At 40.9% G+C, this 22933-nt stretch overlaps 1 protein-coding gene and 1 pseudogene across 1 annotated transcript in view; one reads left to right on the top strand and one right to left on the bottom strand.

The window, feature by feature from the left end:
* The window catches only part of LOC118548679 (centromere protein V-like protein 3), a 241896-nt gene that overhangs the window by 182493 nt on the left and 36470 nt on the right, over nt 1–22933 (top strand). The window lies entirely within an intron of this gene.
* LOC118524426 (centromere protein V-like protein 3 pseudogene) lies at nt 941–2827 on the bottom strand (annotated as a pseudogene).

The following is a 22933-nucleotide window of genomic DNA, read 5'->3' as shown; positions in this document are numbered from 1 at the left end:
ATTCAGGTTTTTTTTTTTTTTCCCACTGAGGCCACAGACATCATATGAAACAAGTCATATCCACTGTGCTCTTTCAGAACTCCTTACTCTGAAATTCCATGCATATAATAAAATGGTTGTTATTTTATGGACTAAGTCAGGGGCAGTGTGTTTTTACCCAAAGTAACAGGAACACGTAACATGCTCCCCACTTAAATCACAAAGCCATCCCTCCTCTGTAGAGTTAAGGCCTAATCTGATGCTTCCTTAAATTATTTCCCTGCATTTCTTTATTGCTTTTCTCCCACCATACATATGCCCCTAAACAATATAGTTTCTCATCACCTGTTTTTTTTTAATTGTTTTATACAAGCAATTACACGTATATATCAGCTCTACTTTTTAAAAGAAAATTTGCATATCTCTGCTTTGATTTTCTGTCTCACTCTTAAGAGAAAAACCTTATTTCCTTTCAATTTTTCTGAGTACCTAACTGTTGCCTTACATATGTTCTTTATGGAAACAATTACCTGCTGCCGATTTCTTTCTGGATCTATGATTTTCACATATTGCTATACTAATTACTTTCTCCTAGTATCATACTGTCTTCTGATCTCAAACATTAAGCCAGCTTGAGATGGCTAAATCTCAGCTATCTGGAGATGCTCCTACATTATGGGATGACTTGATAGGAGGAGATTTTGAGATTTCAAATCAATGGAAAAGAGAAAACAAGTATTCACTGATAATTTAGTAAGAACAAACATAGTCTGCCCAGGAGGTTGAATCTGTAAACACTCTACTATTTTCCTTCTCAAAAATTTAGGGGATCTGGAGAATTTTTTGCCACTCTAAAAACCAGAGATACCACCATCTTTCAAATAATAAGACAAAATACCTTCAACAGCCACCACTTCCCCAAGGCAAGCCCTGCTGCAAATATAAATCAAACCATACAATCTCATTTTAAAAAGTGTTTACTAATTTCTCAATACTTAACACATGTTCAAGATAGGAATTTCAAAACATCAAAGAAGGCGTACATACAGTGCACAGACATCTTTCTCATTCTTCTGTCTCCCCATCACCCTACCCACAGGCAGTTTCTAAAACAAAACCAAGCAAAATGGCAGCATCATTTGAAAACGTAAGTGCAATGAGGTATGTCACACTAATGAGCCTTAAACATACTATATAAAAACACATTAAATAAGCAATGTGGCTGAAATCAATGCTTATCTCTAAGTAGCGAAAACGTGAGTGCTTACCTGAAACACACACACGCACACAGATAATCAATAGGAAACGTCCTAATAAATGTTCACAGAAGTGTTTGGATATAGTGAGTGGTCCTACATACCAGGTGCGGCCGTTAAAAACAATCTTGTTCACAATAGCACCATAACGGTACAGTACGTATGAATGATCTGAAAATGACCTATGAGAACTCTATGAAGAATAAAGAATACAAGGGAGTGTTACACAAGGCGACTTGAAAAAGTAGAGACGCTACTTGTTTATTGGATTGGAAGATTAGGGCTGTGGACAGACAAACGTGTGCTCAGTTTTTTGATCATAAGCAAGTCCAAGTCCGTCGCAAAACACTGAAAGGGAAGGGGTGGAGGGCTGGAGAGACATCACGGGTTCACCAGTCCAGAAACCGACCTCTTTCATACAGCAATCCCTTCACAAGCACTGAGGTGGCTCCTCGGGGCGGGGGGGGTAGAGGGGGGAACCGGGCATGTTTCAGCCGTGTTGCGGCCCCAGTCACCGCTCCTCTTCGGGAGGAGAGGCAGGGGCTCACTCGGGGGACGCGTTCTGGATGGCCTTGGGCTCCTTCACGGCCTCCTCCCCCCAGTCGCCCCCGTCGACCTCCTCGATGACCACACTGCGCACCGTGCCGGCGTCCAGGCAGTGCGGGGCGACGCCATACACGCCGGGGTCAGAGCCAGAGGCGTGGAAACTCTGCACCCCGCACCTGCTGCAGAAGCTGTGCAGCGCCGGGTGCGCGTGGGATCGATAGGTGACGATGCTCTCGGCGCCCAGCAGGAGAGTGAAGCGCGAGGCGGGGACCAGGAAGTGTCGGTGCTGCTTCTTCCTGCACAGCCTGCAGCTGCAATCCACCACGCGCAGGTCTGCGGGGGCCCAGACGGCGAAGCGGACCGCGCCGCAGTGGCAGCCTCCGGTGTGATACACCAGGCCTGGGTACTCGAAGGTGTCCAGCAGGAACTTGGCGGCGCCCTCGCAGCTGAGGCCCCGCCGCTTCCTGAACGTCTCCCAGCGCTCCCGCTGCGCGCCCAGGTCCATCTCGCCGGGGGACACGGCGGGCGCCGGCGGCTTCGGGGATCGCAGCGGCCCTTTGGATCCTGCCTCCCGGGCCCGCCGCCACCAGCGCTTCCGCCGCAACCTTGCGGGATCCCGCCTGGCCGCCGCGGGCTTCCTTCCCGCCGCGTGGCTCCCCACGCGGACTTGGAAAGGGGGGCGCCGCGCGCCCATCACCGCGATGGCTGCGCAGGCGGCGGCGGGATCCCCGGGCCGCTTCCGCCCCCGCGGCTGGGTGCCGGCGCCGTACCTCACCCTGCCCATGGCGCCTGCAGCCTTCCCAGCGCGTGCCCACCGCCCCTGGTTTCCTAGTAAGTTGCTGAGCAGCCTCATTGCGTCAGCCCGATTGGCCACTTGTTGAATGTGATGTAGAGACCCCTTGACCCTATCAAAACAGCCTTTACTGGCCTGAAATTCAATCATAAGGCAATTATTGCCCGAGCACCTGCTGGGCGCCAGGTACTGGACTGGACTCTGAGGATGTAGAGATGCTTTCCAAAGCACTTAGAATTTCTTAGGGTCGGTTATACAAAAATATAATAACCAAAATAGTGTGGTGCTTGCTCTGACAGAGACAGGAACAGAAGCCTCTGGAACACAAAGATCCATACACACAGTAGGAGGGGTGGATAGGAGGGATGAAAAAAAGAGTCCTCCTGGAGGATTGATTCTTTCATTATTCGTATGTTTTATTTTGATCTCTGCTAACTTTGTGATGAAGTCTACTTTACGTAATTATATAGCTACTCCTGCTTTTTAATTAATGTTTGCATGATATGATGTTTTCCATCCTATTTACATTTAATTTACCTATATTATTGAAATTGAAGTGATTTTCTTTTTTTAAGGTTTTCATATATTTATTAGATGTAGATGGCAGTTTCTTAACACAAAGCTTTAAATCACAATGGAAAAATGGCACATCATTGTTATTGACTAGGGTCTTCATAACTGAACTATATAATCGACAATTTGCATGGTCCATCCAAGTCTGAGAATAGTTATTGGACTTTCCCACTTTATGGACATGATGCATTCAAAGTCTGCAGTCGATTTCAGGAAATTTTGTGTGATGTTTTGGAGAATTCTAACTGTCATATCCCTGATGTGATATAAGTAGCTTGTAAATAGGCTGAAGGGAGAGGGACAATAGAATTCAATATTTTTACCCTGGGCATGCCTGTTTTTTGAGAAGCTCCATTGTATTTCTTCTGTGAAATTCTGTAATTTTGTGAAGCAACATTTTAGAATCTATTCCTAACCAAGTATTTTCAATACTTTATTTTTTTGTGTTTTTTTTTCCAAGTCAATTTTTAGTTAAAACTCAGAATTCCAGCTTCTCTAGAATAATCAGAAGATACTGAACCAGTATTCCCTCTTGTCAACAATTATGTGGAGTTGATGAGCTGCTCCCTCCCTCCCCTTTTAGATAGGACATGTATTCAGAGTTCACCATATTCCCCATCTAGCCTAGGTAACCTTAACCTGCGTGGCTTCTCTAAGTATTGAGTTTGTGATATCTTTGTAAGCTCTTACCCGTATACAAATAGAATATTCCAATAGCTTCTAGTTCTACCTTGATTCTTTCTGCCTTGAAGTGATTTTCATATAAACATTGTGTGGTTAGTTGTGTGTCTTACTGATACTGCTAATATCTACCTTTTAATTCACATAGTCAGTTTACATTAGGTTAATCATTGATGTGCTAGTGTTTATGGCTACCAATTTATTTGTTTTGTTTCCTGTGTATCTCATTCAACCGTTCCTCCTTTCTTGCCTTCTGTGCCTTACTTTAAACACTATAGGATTCCATCTTGATTTTTTTAAATATTTTTGAATGTTTTGCTTTCTAAAATTTTCTCATTGGTTGCTGTGGGATTTACAATATGTGTACGTGACTTATCACAGTCTACTGGTATCAAGTTTTATCGTTTCCACCGAAGTGTGGAAACCTCACTCCTATTTAGATCCCTTTACTTTTCCTACTTTTAAACAAAGTCGCCTAGGTTATCAGATGGTTTTATGATTTTTGTTTTAATCATGTGATTTCTCCAGCTCATGAGCCTATCGGATGTCCCATATGTATGTTCTTTCTCCTACATTTTCTTTTCTTTTTCCTACTATAATTTCTTTCTGATGCTCCTAGAAGTCTCCCTTTATCATTTCTGTTTTAAGCACCTATTTTAAGTATTCTCTCAGCATAGCTCTGCTAGTAACAAATTCTCTTCGTTTTCCTTTGCCTGAGAATGTCATGTGTTCTCCTTCATTCATTAAATATAGTATTGCTGGATGCAAAACTCATGGTTCACAGCACTATTTGAACACTTAAAAAGTATCAGGACACTTAATACCCCTCATTAGTCAGATGAGAAATTTACCATCATGAAAATGGGTGTTCATCTGTAATCTATGTGTCATTTCGTTCTAACTGCTTCCACTGTTTTTGTCTTTAGTTATAAAAGATTGACTCTGACGTGTTTTGGCATAGATTTATTTGGGTTTGTCATATATGTGGTTCACTTATTTTCGAGACTCTCTAGGTTTATATTTGTCACCAAATTTTTGACATTTTAAGTTATCATTTCTTATTATAATTTTTCAGTTCCACTTTCTTTGCCTGGAACTTTGACGATATGGAATTTTGGAACTTTTGTTATTGTCCTAAAATTCTCTGAGGAAGGATATGTTCTCTTTTGTTTAAGTCTATTATTTCTCTCTTGCTCAAATTGGGTATATTCTATTGATTAGTGCTCAAGTAGAGTAATGCTAATTTCTATAATCTCCACTCTACTTTTGAGCCCATCCAGCAGTGTTTCAAAATTTCTGCTGTTGTTCTTTTTTTTCAGTTCCATAGTTTCCTTTTGTTTTTGTTTTTGTTTTATAACTTCTATTTATCTCTGAAATTTCCGTTTTTTCATCTGGCTCAAGACAAATTGTAATTGCTTATTGAAACATTTTTATGGTGGTTGTTCTAAAATATTTGTCAGGTAATTGAACATCTGATTCATCTCTATGTTGGTGCTACTTGATTATCTTTTATCATTCGAGTTATGATTTTCGTGGTTCTTGGTATTATCAACACAAAATGAACAAACATTTTACAATTTCTAAAAGAAGCAGGAAAAGAGTTTTATTCGAGCCCAAGTGAGGACAGCTACTCAGGATACACAATCTTCACAGAGAGTGTTCCAGAGGAGGGATGTTTAATACAGGGTTATATGTTTTTGGTTATATCAAGAGTTACAAAGGACATTCCAGAAAATTACACACTTTATCTTACACTTTTTGCATGTGCGAGGTTGCAGGCTTTGGAGGTATGGGAACTTAGGGCGATTTTTTACTGTTACCTTTAGTTTGAAATGTTTCTCTTAGGTTATTTGCTAATGACACAGATGTACACTGTGTACTCAGGGCAGAAATAGAATCCTTTGAAGTCATTCTGATCTTGCTAAAAAAGTATAGTGAGTTTGTTAGTGGGGTCTGAAAAGACACAAGAGCTGATTAGGGGGAAACAGTTATCTGAAAAACAAGTTTTTAACTTTTTGTTAGTTTTTTGGGTTTTTAAATATTTATTTATTTATTTGACACACACAGAGAGAGAGAGCACAAGCAGGGGGAGCAGCAAAGGGAGAAGGAGAAGTAGGCTCCTCGCTGAGCAGAGAGCCCTACATGGGGCTTGATCTCAGGACCCTGAGATCATGACCCAAGCCAAAGGCAGACGCTTAACTGAGCCACCCAGGCGCCCCAACTTTTTGTTACTTTTACCTTCATTAAGCCTATCCGACATGGTTTCAAGTCCTCCCTGAGTTGTGACCATTCCTCAATCTTGAAGAATTGGGAGAATGACCACCCTAGCTACTTCTTTATTTCCTCGGGTGAGGTAGCTTTTGGGTAAAGTGCAGATTTTGCAAATCTTAGCTGTGACATGCCTATGTGTAGGGCCAAGCAGAAACTGTTAATCTATAGGACACGGCAAGGGAAACACAAGCAACATGGAGTCAGACATGCTAAGTTTTTTCCGTCATAATTTCCCATTGTCAATCATTCATCCCATTTCTATGGAACACTGGAAGTGGTCCATCTTTTGTAACTGCTTCAAACTGATTTAGGGTACAGTAGGGGCTTTGGAATGGAAGGATTTGGCATGGTGCAGGACACAACATTTGGTCCCTTCTGCTAATGGAGGGGAACTATCAGAGAAGACGGATATTTTCCTACGTAGTTTGGTACTACATGACATCATTAATTTTATCCCCAAGTATATTTTAAGGAAAAGTAACAGTAGAGTAAAACCCGGCATTCCCTCTAAAATTGATCTGATATCCGTAGGTCTCCAAGAGAATAGACCAGTAAATCAGTTCTGGCCACCCTGGAAAGGAGGTGTGGGGGTAAAGGACTTCTTGTAGCCAAGTGGCTTGCGGCCTGATTTTATCAATATGGATTCCTATTTCCCTCCCAGAAGGAGTTAATATAGCTACAGCAAGTGGTGTCAGCCATCAGATAGACTCTGCCTTAGTTAGCAAGCAATCAGGTAATCAACAAGAGGCATTTTTATGGAAACAAAAGGAAAACACAGGTTAATGGTTGGAGCAAATTATAAACCCAGTGCCTGATTCCTGAGTGCTGACAACGAGAAGAGTTTAGATGTGAGGCTTGAAGCCCCCTCAGGTGGAGCGGGAGCAGGTACTGGCAATCTGATGGATTTTTCGGGTTTGAAGTTCAAATGTCTCTGGTGATCCTTTTGAGTGACCCATAGAGCGGCAGGCACAGAGATTGTCTATATATGAGCGACTGAGGCAATTTCTCTGAGGGTTACCTCAAGTTGTCTAGCTTCAGTCTGCAGGGCTGGTAAGGCTGCTGGGGACTCTGTAAGCAAGGTATCAGGCTGACATTTCCAAGGGACTCTACTGGCTCCATAAAGTCAACCTGAGTTCCTTAAATTTGTCTGGTCGTATCTGAGTCTATGCATGCCTCTCAAATATGGCGTTCCCGTCAAAGCCTTGGAAATATAACCAATGTTTCCAGGGGTGTGCTGTGATGAGGAGAACAGATTTTTATTGAACTAATGTAAATACTTATAATTGCCACGAAAGAAAGACTACTCGCCGAGAGTTTCTGAAATCTGGAGGGCTCAGGCAAGGCGAAAAGATAAATACTTCAATTTGTTCACAAATATTTTATCAAAATTTGTGAGTCATAGGTACCTTAAGAGAAAAAGTTTCTTTAAATCTGGAAAAGCAAACATTCGAGAGCCAGCAATATTTTCAAACAAGGGTCATAAAGCCTATAATCATCTCCCTTAATTCATTGAGTCCCATGTTATTAATTTTTGTTCTGTTTAAATGCACTTTTCCCGTTAGTTTTGGAAATCCTTACTCAGTTTACTTTTATGGTATTAAGGGTATCAGGATTTTGTATTTGTCAAAAGTCCTTCTCACGAATCCCCTTGAAGCTGAAACCTATTTTGCCAGAGCATCATAACAATAAGTGTAAATGACAAAGACTCAAAAATGGACAGGGTTTGGGGCACCTGGGTGGCTCAGTTGTTAAGCGTCTGCCTTCGGCTCAGGTCATGATCCCAGGGTCCTGGGATGGAGCCCTGCATTGGGCTCCCTGCTCAGCGGGAAGCCTGCTTCTCCCTCTCCCATTCCCCCTGCTTGTGTTCCCTCTCTCGCTGTCTCTCTCTGTCAAATAAACAAATAAAATCTTAAAAAAAAATGGACAGGGTTTGATGAGACAGATGAGAGTTCATTACAATGCAGTTGACAAGGAAATGTGATTTTTTGTGACACACAACATTTTAATAGTTAAAAGTTTAAGTGATGACATTATACCAGAACATATTAAAACCTTAGGAATTTTATATGGTTTTAGAACAGCTATAGCATTTACCCACAACGATAACCTCAGAAAGTTTATTATCATTTCTTTGGAATTGCTTCATGTAACTTAACATATTAAATAAACAAGCCTAATTATTCAAAAAGACTTCATTTAGGGTTTACATTTCTGGGAAGTTGGTTTTTAAAAAAGCCTCAGAAGGTTTTAAAGCATGTGCCTACATAGGATCACAGATTTTTCTAAAACCTAAATTTTAATTATTTGTTTAACCAATGTTTCCATAAGAGAATTTACGGAAGGTTGTATAGTTGTTAGCAAAATGTAGCTCCTTTAATGTTGAGAAAATTTAGTTTTTTTAAGCAATCAAAGACCTGATGAAGCCAAATATGGAAACCTCATTTTTCTGGGCAAATAGGGGATAAAACCTTGTTTATAATTTCTTATTAATAGGAGGCCAATAATCCAAGAAAGGCTTGTCTTTTTTTAACACACAGAAAAGCCTAAATTTAATTTTATGTTAGTGTACTTTTAAAACTCACTTATTCCAATCATAGTCAGTCCTGACTACACATAAAATTCTTTTCCAAAGATTCCCCTGCCTTTTTTTAAAATTTAATTTAATTCTATTATGCTATGTTAGTCACCATAGAATACATCATTAGTTTTTTTTTAATTTTATTTTATTACGTTATGTTAGTCACCATACATTACATCATTAGTTTTTGATGTAGTGATCCACGATTCATTGTTTTCATATAACACCCAGTGCTCCATGCAGTATGTGCCCTCCTTAATACCCATCCCTGGGCTAACCCATCCCCCCACCACCCACCCCTCTGAAACCCTCAGTGTGTTTCTTGGAGTCCAAAGTCTCTCACGGTTCATCTCTCCCTCTGATTTCCCCCCTTCATTTTTCCCTTCCTTCTCCTAATGTCCTCCATGCTATTCCTTATGTTCCACAAATAAGTGAAACCAGATGATAATTGACTTTCTCTGCTTGACTTATTTCACTTAGCATGATTTCCTCCAGTCCCATCCATGCTGATGCACAAGTTGGGTATTCATCCTTTCTGATGGCTGAGTAATATGCCATCGTATATATGGACCACATCTTCTTTATCCATTCGTCTGTTGAAGGGCATCAGGGCTCTTTCCACAGTTTGGCTTTTGCGGTCATTGCTGCTATGAACATTGGGGTGCAGATGGCCCTTCTTTTCACTACATCTGTGTCCTTGGGGTCAATACCCAGGAGTGCGATTGCTGGGTCATAGAGTAGCTCTATATTTAATTTCTTGAGGCACCTCCACACTGTTTTCCAAAGTGGCTGTACCAACTTGCATTCCCACCAACAGTGTAAGAGGGTTCCCCTTTCTCCACAACCTCTCCAATGTTTGTTGTTTCTTGCCCTGTCCATTTTTGCCATTCTAACTGGTGTAAGGTGGTATCTCAATGTGGTTTTGATTTGAATTTCCCTGATGGCTAATGATGATGAACATTTTTTCATGTGTCTGTTAGCCATTTGTATGTCTTCTTTGGAGAAGTGTTCATATCTTCTGCCCATTTTTTGACTTGATCATTTGGTTTTTGGGTGTTGAGTTTGAGAAGTTCTTTATAGATCTTAGAAATCAGTGCTTTTTCTATAGTGTCATTGCAAATATCTTCTCCCATTCTGGGGATTTCCTCTTTGTTTTGTTGACTGTTTCCTTTGCTGTGCAGAAGTTTTCATCTTGATGAAGTCCCAAAAATTCATTTTTGCTTTTGTTTCACTAGCCTTTGAAGATGTATCTTGAAAGAAGTTTCTGTGACTGATGTCAAAGAGGTTACTGCCTATGTTCTCCTCTGGATTTTGATGGATTCCTATCTCACATTGAGGTCTTTCATCCATTTTGAGTTTATCTTTGCATATGGTGTTAGAGAATGGTCGAGTTTCATTCTTCTGTATATAGCTGTCCAGTTTTCCCAGCACCATCCATTGAAGAGACTGTCTTTTCTCCATTGCATATTTTTTCCCTGCTTTGTCGAAGATTATTTGACCATAGAGTTGAGGGTCCATATCTGGGCTCCCTATTCTGTTCCATTGGTCTATCTGTCTGTTTTTGTGCCAGGACCATGCTGTCTTTGTGATCACGGCTTTGTAATATAGCTTGATATCAGGCAACGTGATGCCCCCAGCTTTGTTTTCTTTTTCAACATTTTCTTGGCGATTCGGGGTCTTTTCTGATTCCATACAAATTTTAGGATTGTTTATTCCAGCACTTTGAAAAATGTCATTGGAATTTTGATCAGGATGGCATTGAAGGTATAGATTGCTCTGGGTAGCATAGACATTTTAACAGTGTTTATTCTTCCGATCCATGAGCATGTAATATTTTTCCATCTTTTTGTGTCTTCTTCAATTTCTTTCATGAGTGTTCTGTAGTTCTGAGAGTATAGTTCCTTTACCTCTTTCATTAGGTTTATTCTGAGGTATCTTATGGTTTTTGGTGCTATTGTAAATGGAATCTAGTTTCTCTTTCTACAGTTGCATTGTTAGTGTATAAGAAAGCAACTGATTTCTGTGCATTGATTTTGTATCCTGCCCCATTACTGAATTGCTGTATGAGTTCTAGCAATTTGGGGGTGGAGTCTTTTGGATTTTCCACATAAAGTATCATGTCATCTGCAAAGAGAGAGAGTTTGACTTCTTCTTTGCCAATTTGCATACCTTTTATTTCTCTTTGTTGTCTGACTGCTTTTGCTGGGACTACTAGTACTATGTTGAACAATAGTGGCGAGAGTGGGCATCCTTGTCGTGTTCCTGATCTTAAGGGAGAGGCTTTCAGCTTTTCCCCATTGAGGATGATATTTGCTGTGGGTTTTTCATTCATGGATTTAATGAACTTGATGAATGTTCCCTCTATCCCTATACTCTGAAGAGTTTTAATCAGGAAAGGATGCTGTATTTTGTCAAATGCTTTTTCTGCATCAATTGAGAGGACCATATGGTTCTTCTCTCTCCTCTTATTAATGTGTTCTATCACATTGATGGATTTGCGAATGTTGAACCCCCCTTGCATCCCAGGGATAAATCCCACTTGGTCGTGGTGGATGATCCTTTTAATGTATTGTCAGACCTATTAGCTAGGATTTTGTTGAGGATTTTGGAATCCATATTCATCAGGGATTTCGGTCTGAAATTCTCCTTTTTGATGGGGTCTTTGCCTGGTTTGGGGATTAAGGTAATGCTGGCCTCATAGAATGAGTCTGGAAGCTTTCCTTCTGTTTCTATTTCCTGAAACAGCTTCGGGAGAATAGGTATTATTTCTTCTTTGAATGTTCGGTAGAATTCCCTAGGGAATCCATCAGGCCCTGGACTCTTGTTTTTTGGGAGGTTTTTGATCACTGCTTCAATCTCGTTACTGGTTATTGGCCTATCCAGGTTGTCAATTTCTTCCTGTTTCAGTCTTGGCAGTTCATAGGTTTCTGGAAGGCATCCATTTCATCCAGGTTGCTTAATTTATTGGCATATAGTTGTTGATAATAATTTCTAGTAATTGTTTCTATTTCCTTGGTGTTAGTCGTGATCTCTCCCCTTTCATTCATAATTTTATTAATTTGGGTCCTTTCTCTTTTCTTTTGGATTCCCCTTCACAAAACTTCTATAGTTTTCTTTTAGATTTTGTCCTAAATTTTCCCACTCTAAATAACTAGTCTCATTTTAGGACAAAATTATTTTCTTTCCTGTCAACAAAATGTATTCTCATTCCTTATCCCTTTCTTATGTATCTCCTTCCTTCCTACATACCAAGTTCCTTTCTTTATCATTTTCCAGAAGTTTCAATCATATTAATCAGGATTTTTATTCTTAGGATTCTTAGTCTCCGGTGAAAAATAACTAGTAACAAATTGTGAATTATTACACTAGAATTCTTTAGATTGGAAAATTTATGAATATATTTCATAATATCTCAAAATGTCTTTATTTTCATAGAACAATCCTCCAGTAAGGCACAAAGCATGTTCACCAACAGACCCAAGAATCTTTAATTTCTCTGCAATAAGAAGACAAAAGCAAAATAAGTCAGTCAGAGAAAGACAAATACCATATGATTTCACTCATATGTGGAATTTTAAGAAACAAAACAAATGAGCAAAGTTAAAAAAAAGAGAGAGAGACAGCCAAGAAACAGACTCCTAACTGTAGAGAGCAAAGTGATGGTTACCAGAGGGGAGGTTGGGGCGGGGGAGAGGGTTAAATACATGATGGGGATTAAGAGTACACTTGTGATGAGCACCAGGTGTTATATGGAAGTGCTGAATCACTATATTGTATACCTGAGACTAATACTAATTGCACGTTAACTGGAATTTAAATAAAAACTTTAGTATTTTATTTTTTTTATTTGAAAAGGACTTAGATATCCAATGATTTAACTTCAAGTTTTAGGTTACCAGTGATTTTTGGAAGCTATTTAAACATACATCTATAAACCTTTTTACTTATTTAACTTATTTGTTCTTAACAATTACCCATAAAAATTTCATGAGACAGACAAAATCATTATTTTTTAAATTTATTTATTTATTTATTTTTAGCGAGGGAGGTAGGGGAGGCAGAGGGAGAGGGAGAGAGAATCTTAAGCAGGTTCCATGCCCAGTGTGGAGCCTGACACAGGGTTCAGTCTCACCCTGAAATTGTGATGTGACCGAAAATCAAGAGTTGGGTGCTTAACCAACTGTGCCCAGGTGCCCCTCAACCATTATTTTAAGTCCTCTCTGCTGACAGGTCGCAACAGAGATAACATGAATTTAACTAATAAATTCAGGTAGAACAAAAGTTGGTTATCTGTATTATATTTGAAGTTGATAACACTAAAGAGAAGTTGATTTTAATCAAATCAACAACCTTAAATTAGCTTTAATATGGAATATGTTGTACCTGTATCCACTAAAAAAATCAACCTGTTCCCCACTGGTCCATTTTATTTGGGGCTCCCGTGGGGAGGTCTGAAGAGGGTGGTTGAAGTCCAGGGGAGCCCTTGGGCTCCTTCATGTTGACTTGGGAGGTGCTTCAGTTTGACCTCATAAGGAGGGGGCCCAAAAGCTTGGGTGCCTTTTGCTCCTTGATAGTGAGGGTCACGGCAGCAGGATACAATGAGCTAGAGGCACCAAAAATGATACATGAGCTGGCTGTGTGAACAGCTCAGGTGGTGGTGTAGGAACAGGAGGAGGCAGAGGCAAATGCAGCAGGGGTACCCCCCTGGCAAGGCTGGAGGCAGATCTAGAATTACGGACTCACAATTTTTCAAATCTCTGTCTCCTGTCTGGTTGGCTTTCCGCCCCCTGGAAGAGGCAGGGGAGCAGGCAGTGGGTTGGGCCTCAGTTCTGGTGCTTGTGCATAGGGAGCAGGGGTGGATTTAGGATTTCTAGTGTCTGCCTGCCTGCTTCCTCTTCTTCCTCATTGTTCTGACCACTGGGAAGGGAACCCAGTGCCTTAAATTTTGTTCATCTTCATCTCCTGGGGCCCTCAAGCGGTCCCTTCCTGTGATGCATCTTTAGTATGGAGTAACATAAACGTCTGAATGTAAGGAAGGTTATCTCAGATCGTGGGAACTTGGAAAACACTTGGACTAGCTTTTATCCTCTTGAGTTTTAGAATGCCCAGTTTTTACAAGCACTTGCCTTTAAACCGATTAAATAGAGCTCTTTTACAAATTAATTTTAGCAATACCATCTGGAGGTAGAGAAAATATCTCATGTTTATCACACGGATGGACACATACACACGGTCAGGATGCAAACAAAAGTGAGTCTATGTTTCATTAATATTTGTGGAGAGGACATTGAAGACCCAATTTCCAAATATCCCCCCTCTACTGACACAAATCTAATTGTAAGACAGCATTATAATTTATGGATCCCTTAATTGGTGGTTGTCCATTTCCAGTTAGAACATGGCCAGTTTTTGGGCAGAGATACCCAAAGCTGCAGCAACAAACAAACTAGAGGAAGCCCGAGTAGCTCTGTGATCGTAGGTTCCTCGCCAAAAGCCAGGGGCTTCACTGACTGAACCAAACGGCTTGCTAGTTTCTGGCTACTTCGTCTTGTAGCTGGCTTTCTCTAATTGTGTGCCCGAGAAACGAATTCGCACATGTTAAAAGAACCCATTTGGGCCATCTGAGACTCAGGCTATCCTGAAATTTTCCCATCTCAGTAGGCACTTGCAAGTCTAGGCTCCGATGTACTCTGCACACAGCCTCGCAGGGTTTCCTGTGGGTGGTGGTTGGTGTTCCAGGGGTTGTTCCGTCCTTTGAAGCGCAGGTCCCCATTTCTTCTGGTTTCAGTTTTATTTTTAGAGTAAGGCTTGAATAAGATCCTAGGATGTAAATTTTGGTGGATCGAGAGGGTGCTGCTTGTGAGTGTCCCTGCCAAATGGCCGTGATACAGTCTCTTATGTGTCTTGGTTTCTCCCAGTGGGGTCTCAGAGCACCGAGGGGGCTCGGAGCACTCACAGGGATGATCAGTGCTTATGTGTGCGTCCCTGGAGGAGCCAGTTGTTCGTTACCTCATGAGAAGGGAAATTCCTGTGGGACCGCTACGGGGCTCGAGGAATAGTGAGTGGTGAGACACTTCCGCTAGCCTTTCAGTCACCTGGGAGAGCCGTTTGGCCAGAAGGAGCAAGGGTCCCTTCTCTTTGGAGCTGAGTGATTCAGCCTCTCATAATTCTAGCCAGGAAATTTATTCAAGCCTTATATTAATAACTTCAACTCGTATAATGCAAATTAAAACAACCGACCCATCAACTGCCCCCTCTAGGTTATTCCCACTGGTAACCTTTAACATCTTGAATACAAGTCAGGACTGTCAACTCAAACCGAGGAGGTCCCGATAGCAGGAGAACTCACCAGATGCCCCTGTGAGGTGCTGAGAAGTCAGAGGGGCCCAAAGCGCCCACGCTGGTATTGAGGGCTGAGTTTCAGAGGACGCCCCCGGTGTTCTCAGGCAAGTTGCTCTGCTATCCTGCGGACTATGCCAAGAACTGTCAACAAAAAATGAACAAACCTTGTAGAATTTCTTTAAAAACCAAGAGAGGAAGAGAAATTTTTTTTTTTTTTTTTTTGAGACCAAGTGAGGACAGCTGCCTGGGATATACAATCTCCACAAAGAAGATCTTTTCTCTGTGGTTTGAAATGTTTCTTTTAGGTTATTTGTGAATGAAGCCGATGTACAGTGTGTGCTGGGGGCAGAAATAGAGCCCATGCTTTGAAGTCATTCTGACCCCGTAAAAGTTCAAGTATACCTCCCCTGGGGCCCACAAGCATTAAAAGTTGAAAATTTCGTTTATCGCTATAATGGGTTACTTTCTATTGTATCTTTGATCCTTTGGCCTTTACCATAGGAGTCTCTGGAGCCTATGTAAATATTTTATTTTAGAAGGGAGCCAGGCTGTTTAGGTGTAGCAGCTTCTGACCTCCACTCTGAGGCTCTAGTTGCTATGAAAATATAACTTTCAGCGCCTTTGTGGTGCTACTTTTGTCTGCTTGGTTTATCTGGTGCCCCTGGGGCCCCCTTGCTGGTGGTACCTGAGAGGCAGAAAAGCTGAAGTCTCTGTTTTATTCTTAAGTTTTGTCTCATGTTCTTTCTCTGTGATGAGAGCTCATCCAGCCTATCATATGACATTTTGTTGTCATGTCACTTTAGGCCTCTCTTGACTATGACAGTTTCTCAGACTTCCCTTGGTTTGGATGACCTTGACAATTGAGAGGATTACAGGTAAGATATTGGCGTAGACTATCCTTCAGTTGGGGTTTGTCTGCTGTTTTCCTCATGATTAAACTGGTGTTGTGAGTTACGGCAGAAAACCACAGAATGCCATTTTTATCAAGTCAAATCAAGAGTACATAATATGAACGTTAAGTTATGATCGGTGAAGCGGACCTTAGTCTGCTGGGTGTAGTCGTGTTTCTTGGGATTCTCCAAGCGTAAAATTATTCTTTTTACCCCTTTCCACACTCTAAGCTCTGGAGGTCATTAGGAACAGATCACACTTAACTGATGAAGAGGTATGCATACTTTCCATGAGGGGAGAGTATATGTATAAATTGTTTGGAATTCTTCAGCATGGAACATCTATTTATGCTCCTATCTGTCTGTCTGTCTGTCTGTCTATCATCTATCTCATAATGTTCTCCTGGACTTTTAAATAATATATGAATGAGAAGCCAATATTTTCTTATTTGTTTGTTTTTTTTTTTCTTAAATTGTTCCAGTTTTGGCCATTGGGAGCACTGTCAGTTGGCGCCCAGGTCCCTTTGGTATACTCCCATTGTATGGGATTTGCTTTTTTAACAATTCCTTGCTTTCAGGCTCATCTTGCACATTTCCATGTTGCATGTATTCCAGCCTCATCTTTCCTATTTCCACTTCTAATCCTAGAAGCAGCCAATTCTCCAAGGAACACTGTTTCCTACTGTTAGGAGAAGGTATTAGAAACCAGTATCTGTGTACCAGGTGTCCACGTTGCTGTTTGGATGAAGTGGCTGCTAGGCCCTCTCAGCTGACAAAACAAAGAAATAGATGTGTGCATATTAACTCATATATATGCGCATTTCTATACAAATGTCTATACGTAAGCATCCATCTCGATATTAACCCTAATATGAATACACGCTGATGCCTCCAACTCTAATTTGTTACTGCGTGGATTATTTTCGCCTCTGCCCCTCATTATCTGCAACCTCCCACTCTAGTAGGGAGAAATCTGGCCCCCATTACCCACCATCCATTCAATGAATCGTCCGGTTCCGGTACACATGCATAATGGTATCAGTTTTCTTACACTGTACATCCATAGGCAACAAATTTCTCCACTAGAGCACGTTGCATGTGTAATTTTTTTCTTTTTAGCCTTATAGACTTCCTTCATTTCCAAAGGTACTTAGGTCAGCCCTGTTTCCCTCCCTGTCTTAGTGTAGTTTTTCTATACGTGACTGTGGTAAGATTCCCTAATTACATTCTGCATTTCATCCTGATATCCCCTGACATCCTTAATAATATGTGTCAATTGTGCATACATGAAGTTTCAGTTTTTGTGCAGTAAATTACTGTGGATAATGACAAATGCATAGTGTCAAGTAAGCACCATTACATTATCGCACGGCGCTAAAAGAGCACCTGTCCTTTACCTATTCCTATTTACCACTCCGCTCTCTCTACTTTTGCCTTTTCCACAATTTTTTTTAAATAATTGGCTCACACAGAGAATACACACACACACACACACACACACACATATGTGTGTGTGTGTGTGTGTGTGTGTGTGTATATATATATATATATATATATATATATATACACATATATATATGCCATTCCGGACTGCCTTCTTAAACTTAGCAATAGGAATTTAGGACTCATCCGTATCTCTCTGTGGCTTGAAAGATCATTCCTTTCTTTTGTCAAATAGTATTCCATGGTATGGATGCACCAAGGTCATTTATTCATTCATCTGTTGATGCACATCTTGGTTGCTCCCTGTTTGGCAATCATGAATAAAGGTGCTATAGGGGCGCCTGGGTGGCTCAGTTGGTTAAGCGACTGCCTTCGGCTCAGGTCATGATCCTGGAGTCCCGGGATCGAGTCCCGCATCGGGCTCCCTGCTCAGCGGGGAGTCTGCTTCTCCCTCTGACCCTCCCCCCTCTCATGCTCTCTGTATCTCATTCTCTCTCTCAAATAAATAAATAAAATCTTTAAAAAAAATAATAAAAAAAAATAAATAAAATAAAGGTGCTATAGACATTGGTGTGTAGGACTGTGTGCGGACTGACAATGTTGGACTTTGCTGCCGCCCTGTGATCCTGGAAAACAGTGAAGGTTAAGAGATCTCCATAGTCTGTGTTCTAGGAAAGTGCTTACTGCAAGGAGGCTTCCTTCGCCATATGACTCAGGTGAGATTGACAGGTGCCCCCTTGTTTGCTGTGACAAAACCAGACACGGTCCCTCCAAACTCCCATTCCTCAGCTCATAAATGATCAGCTGAACTACTTGTGTTTACTGAACACCTGGAGCAAAATACTTGTTAATCAGGCTCTGCTTAAGGTTCTGTCCTTTCCCTGGGTTTCTGAACTTTGACCCCCGGCAGTTGGAGCCAGGGCACAGCCCTTCTGAGAGTAGGCTGGCTTCAGGATGAAGCATTCCTTCATTCGCTGCCTGTTCACACCACCCTTTCATTCCATTTCTCCACCCTGGGTTCTCTGTGTCCTCTCTAGAAAGGAAAGAGCCTTTTGGCCTAACTCTTGGGATGCTTGCTGATCTTATGGCCAGAGTATTCGCTCTGTTATAAGAGTGCCTCTCCCCACCCCTTTTCCTTACCACGATCCCTTGAAGAGTGTTCTCCTTACTAATTCTGGATTTGTACTTTATTTGACTGGAGATAAGTTTCCATTTATATTTTCAAATTCTGGAACTATCTTGCCTTTTTTTTAAATTTTTTTTTTATTTTTTTTAAAGATTTTATTTATTTATTTGAGAGAGAGAATGAGATAGAGAGAGCATGAGAGTGGGGAGGGTCAGAGGGAGAAGCAGACTCCCTGCTGAGCAGGAAGCCCGATGCGGGACTCGATCCCGGGACTCCAGGATCATGACTTGAGCCGAAGGCAGTCGCTTAACCAACTGAGCCACCCAGGCGCCCTATCTTGCCTTTTTTATTAACTATGTCATCTAACACCAATTAAAGCAACAAATATGTGACTACCATATAAAATAAGACCCCAGGATTAACACTTTGTTGCATGCACAGTTACCTCACAGAATATGTGTTTGGAGGGCCAGGGACAGGAGTTTATTTTTGCTTTTGCTTTCCTTAAAAAAAGAACCCCACAGCAGTGCAAGTAGGGTCAGGAAGGGAAGGGGGGAAAGGATTCTTTAGGACAAAATGTCCAAGGCTCTCTAATCACAATCAAATCCACGGATAGTGGGTTTAGGGGGGAAAAAAAGATGAAGGGGATGCTGCTCAGGCCCATTTGTCATCAATCGCAAAAAGACTTCCTTTACAAAAGCCCCAAATGGTGACATATGAAGGTCAAGCTAACTTACACAAGCAATCATAACGTGTGTCCCTCAAGCTTTTGACCATGTTTGCCACTTAAATATACATACAGGAATTGGGCTCCTCTTCTCATTCCTGTCCTTTCAGATCTCCACCGTGTGGTCAAACTGGGTGGGCTCTCCCTGTCTTCTGCCACATTTGGCCTCCAACATTCGAACAGCGTTTTCACCACCTCCAGATGCTGCTTCTGCTTGCCTGGCTGGCCTTAGCTGTCGGCCTTTGCTTTACACATTCTGGGGCTCCGGTTTTTTTTAAGTTTGTAAAAAGATTTATTTATTTATTTATTTATTCATTCATTCATTCATTCATTTATTTATTTATTTATTTGAGAGCGAGAGCAGGAGCCAGCCAGCAGGGGGAGAGACAGAGACAGAGGGAACAGGGGAGAAGCAGACTCCCCACTGAGTGTTGCTCCTTTATTTTTTAAATTAAAGATGGTATGTATTTGAGAGAGAGCAGAGCAAGAGAGAGAGAGAGAGAGAGAGACAGGGAGAGAGAGAGAGGGAGAGCACAAGCAGGGAGGAGGGGCAGAGGGAGAGGGAGAAGCAGACTCCCCGCTCAGCAGGGAGCCCGATGCGGGGCTGGATCCCAGGATCCTGGGATCATGACCTGAGCTGAAATCAAGTGTCTGGAGCTTAACTAACTGAGCCACCCAGGCGCCCCTCTCAGGTTCTGTTTTTAGCTGCATAGAAGTTTATAATTGTTGTAACTTCCCTATGACTGACCTTTTTTCATTATAAAACATTTTCCTTTATTTGTAGTAATATTTTTTGTTTTAAAGTCTTTTTTCCTGGGGCGCCTGGGTGGCTGAGTCCGTTAAGCTTCTGCCTTCGGCTCGGGTCATGATCCCAGGGTCCTGGGATCGAGCCCCACATTGGGCTTGTCTGCTCAGCGGGGAGCCTGCTTCTCCCTGTCCCTCTGCCTATGCTCCCCCTGCTTGTGCTCTCTCTCTCTCTCTCTTTGTCTGTCAAATAAATAGATAAAATCTTAAAAAAAAAAAAAAAAGAGTCTTTTGTCCTGATATTAGCATAGCCACCATAGCTTTTTAGGATTGCTGCTTGCATGATATAGGCTTTTCCATCCTTTTTCTTTTAACCTATTTGTACCTTCAAATCTAAACTGTGTCTCTTGTAGATAGCATATGGCTGGATCTCTCTTTTTTTATCCAATCTGACAATCTCTGAGGCTTGCGTGGATTGTCTAGTCCGCTCACATCTGATGTTATTATTGATGTAGACGAATGTCTGCATTTTGCCTTTGGTTTCCTATATGTCTCAAGACCTTTTTGTTTCTTTATTCCCGCTTTAATATTGCTGCTTAATTCCTGTTTCTTTATTCCTGCTTGGTTTTTCCTGAAGCAAATATTTTCTAGTGTTATTTCATTATTTTTAAAGTTACTTATTAGTGCTCTCTTTAGGCCATACCATAGCGTTTTAACTTATCAGAATCTACTCCAGGTTTATATTAATTCCTGGGATATATTGAAATGTTACTCTTATGAAGCTCTATTCCCTCTTTCACCTTTTCGTGATATTATTGTTACACATATTTAATACATGCTTGTTACATACCCAACCGTTTATTGTTATAATAATTTATATAAGCAATGTATGAATGTACGTCTCCTAAAAGAAGTTGAGAACAGTGAGCAAGTACATATTTACAGTAATTAAACCCTGTGTAGTTCTATTCATTTCTTCCTGTGGGTTTGAACTACCATCTTATGTCATTTCTTTACAAATACAGCTCTGCTCCCACTAACCTCCTTTGTGCTGTTATTGTCAAATGTATTACATTTCTGATACATTAGATGCCCAGCCAGCCGATTATATACATATTGACTTATAAAACTGCTTTTTTATATTTTTTTAATTAAAAAATTTTTTAAAGATTTTATTTATTTATTTGAGAGAGAGAGAGAGCATGATTGGCGAGAGGGAGAAGCAGGCTCCCTGCTGAGCAGGGAGCCCTACACAGGGCTGGATCCCAGGACTCCCGGATCATGACCTGGGCTGAACACAGACGCTTAACCCACTGAGCCACCCTGGCGCCCCTAAAAGCGCTTTTTAAAACAGAGAAGAAAAAATGTGCATTTATACTTTGTTTAATAAGTACATAATTACCTTTAACAGTGTTTTTTGTTTTTTAAAAATGGGTATTTAAATTTACATCTAGGTTTGCTTCCTTTTGGCCTGAAGAAATTCTTTTCCTATTCCTTACAAATAGGTCTGCCAGCAGTTGAATTCTCTCAGCTTTCGTTTATCTGGGAGTTGTTATTTTGCTTTTGTTTTTGACAGGTAGTTTTGCGGGATAGAAGACTTTTAGTTGACTTTTTTTTCCTCCCGTTTAGCACTTTGAATATATCATCCCCCTGTTTCTGGACTCCATTTAAATTTTTTTTCCTAATAAGACATCTGCTGTTAATCTTAATGGGTTTACCTTGTAAGTGATGATTTCCCTTGCTGCTCTCAAGGTTTTCTCTTTGACTTTGGCCTGCAGCATTTTTACTATGATGTGTCAGGGTATGGATCTCTTCATATGTGTAGTACTTGGCATTCTTTGACCTTCCTGCCTGTGTAGATTAACATTTTTAGAAAATTTTAGTCATTCTTTCTTTTTTTTTTTTTTTTTTTTTGGCCTGGTGAACTGGAACCCCACTCTGCCTGTAAGATAATAACATTTGCACAGAGCTTTACGGATGTTGAAGCACTTCCGTATGCATGACTTGATCCTCACGAATACCCTCTTAGCTTATTTTTTAGTTATCACTTACTTTTATTTTTTTATTTTATTATGTTATGTTAATCACCATACATTACATCATTAGTTTTTGATGTGGTGTTCCATGATTCATTGTTTGCATATAACACCCAGTGCTCCATTCAATACGTGCCCTCTTTAATACCCATCACCAGGCTAACCCATCCCCCCACCCCCCTCCCCTCTAGAACCCTCAGCTGGTTTCTCAGAGTCCATAGTCTCTCATGGTTCATCTCCCCTTCCGATTTCCTCCCCTTCATTATTCCCTTCCTACTATCTTCTTTTTTTTTTTTAATGTATAATGTATTATTTGTTTCAGAGGTACAGGTCTGTGATTCACTTTTTCTACTCCTTTTTTTGGCCTCTTCTTTTGGTAATCTTATTACTTGTAGGTTGCTGCCTTTAAAGGGATCTCACATTTTTGGGCACTCTGTTCATTTTACTTCACTCTTTTTTCTCTCTGTTCTTAGCATTGTGTAATCTCTGTTTTCCTCAATTTTGTGTTTTCTTCTGCCAACTCCCATCTGTAACTGAGCCCCTGTAGTAAACCTTTTGTTTGGTCAATGTCGTTTTTAACTCCAAATTATCCACTGGGTTCTTTTTATAACTTGTATCTCTTTAATGGATGGTCTCTGTTTCATGAGAAATGTCATGGTAGCTTCTTTTACTTCTTTAAGCATGATTTCCTTTAATTCTCGGAACATATTAACATTGGTGGATTTGAAGACTTTTCTCTATTAAATCCAACATACCGGCCCTTTCGCAGGCAGTTTCTATTGCTTGTCTTTGTTCCTGTAGATGAGTCACACGTTCCTGCTTCTCTGAATATCCCCGATTTTTTTTTTTTAATTGGGCACTTAGGTAGTATATCGTAGCACTCTGGATTCGGGTCCCGTTTCTACCCCCCCCTTCCCTGGGGCTTGTCTTTGTTGTTATTTGCTTATT

Source organism: Halichoerus grypus, chromosome X (genome assembly GCF_964656455.1).
Source record: "Halichoerus grypus chromosome X, mHalGry1.hap1.1, whole genome shotgun sequence".
NCBI classification, from domain to species: Eukaryota; Metazoa; Chordata; class Mammalia; order Carnivora; family Phocidae; genus Halichoerus; species Halichoerus grypus.
Note: the sequence above shows the minus strand (reverse complement) of the source record. Positions and strands in the feature narration are given on the sequence as shown.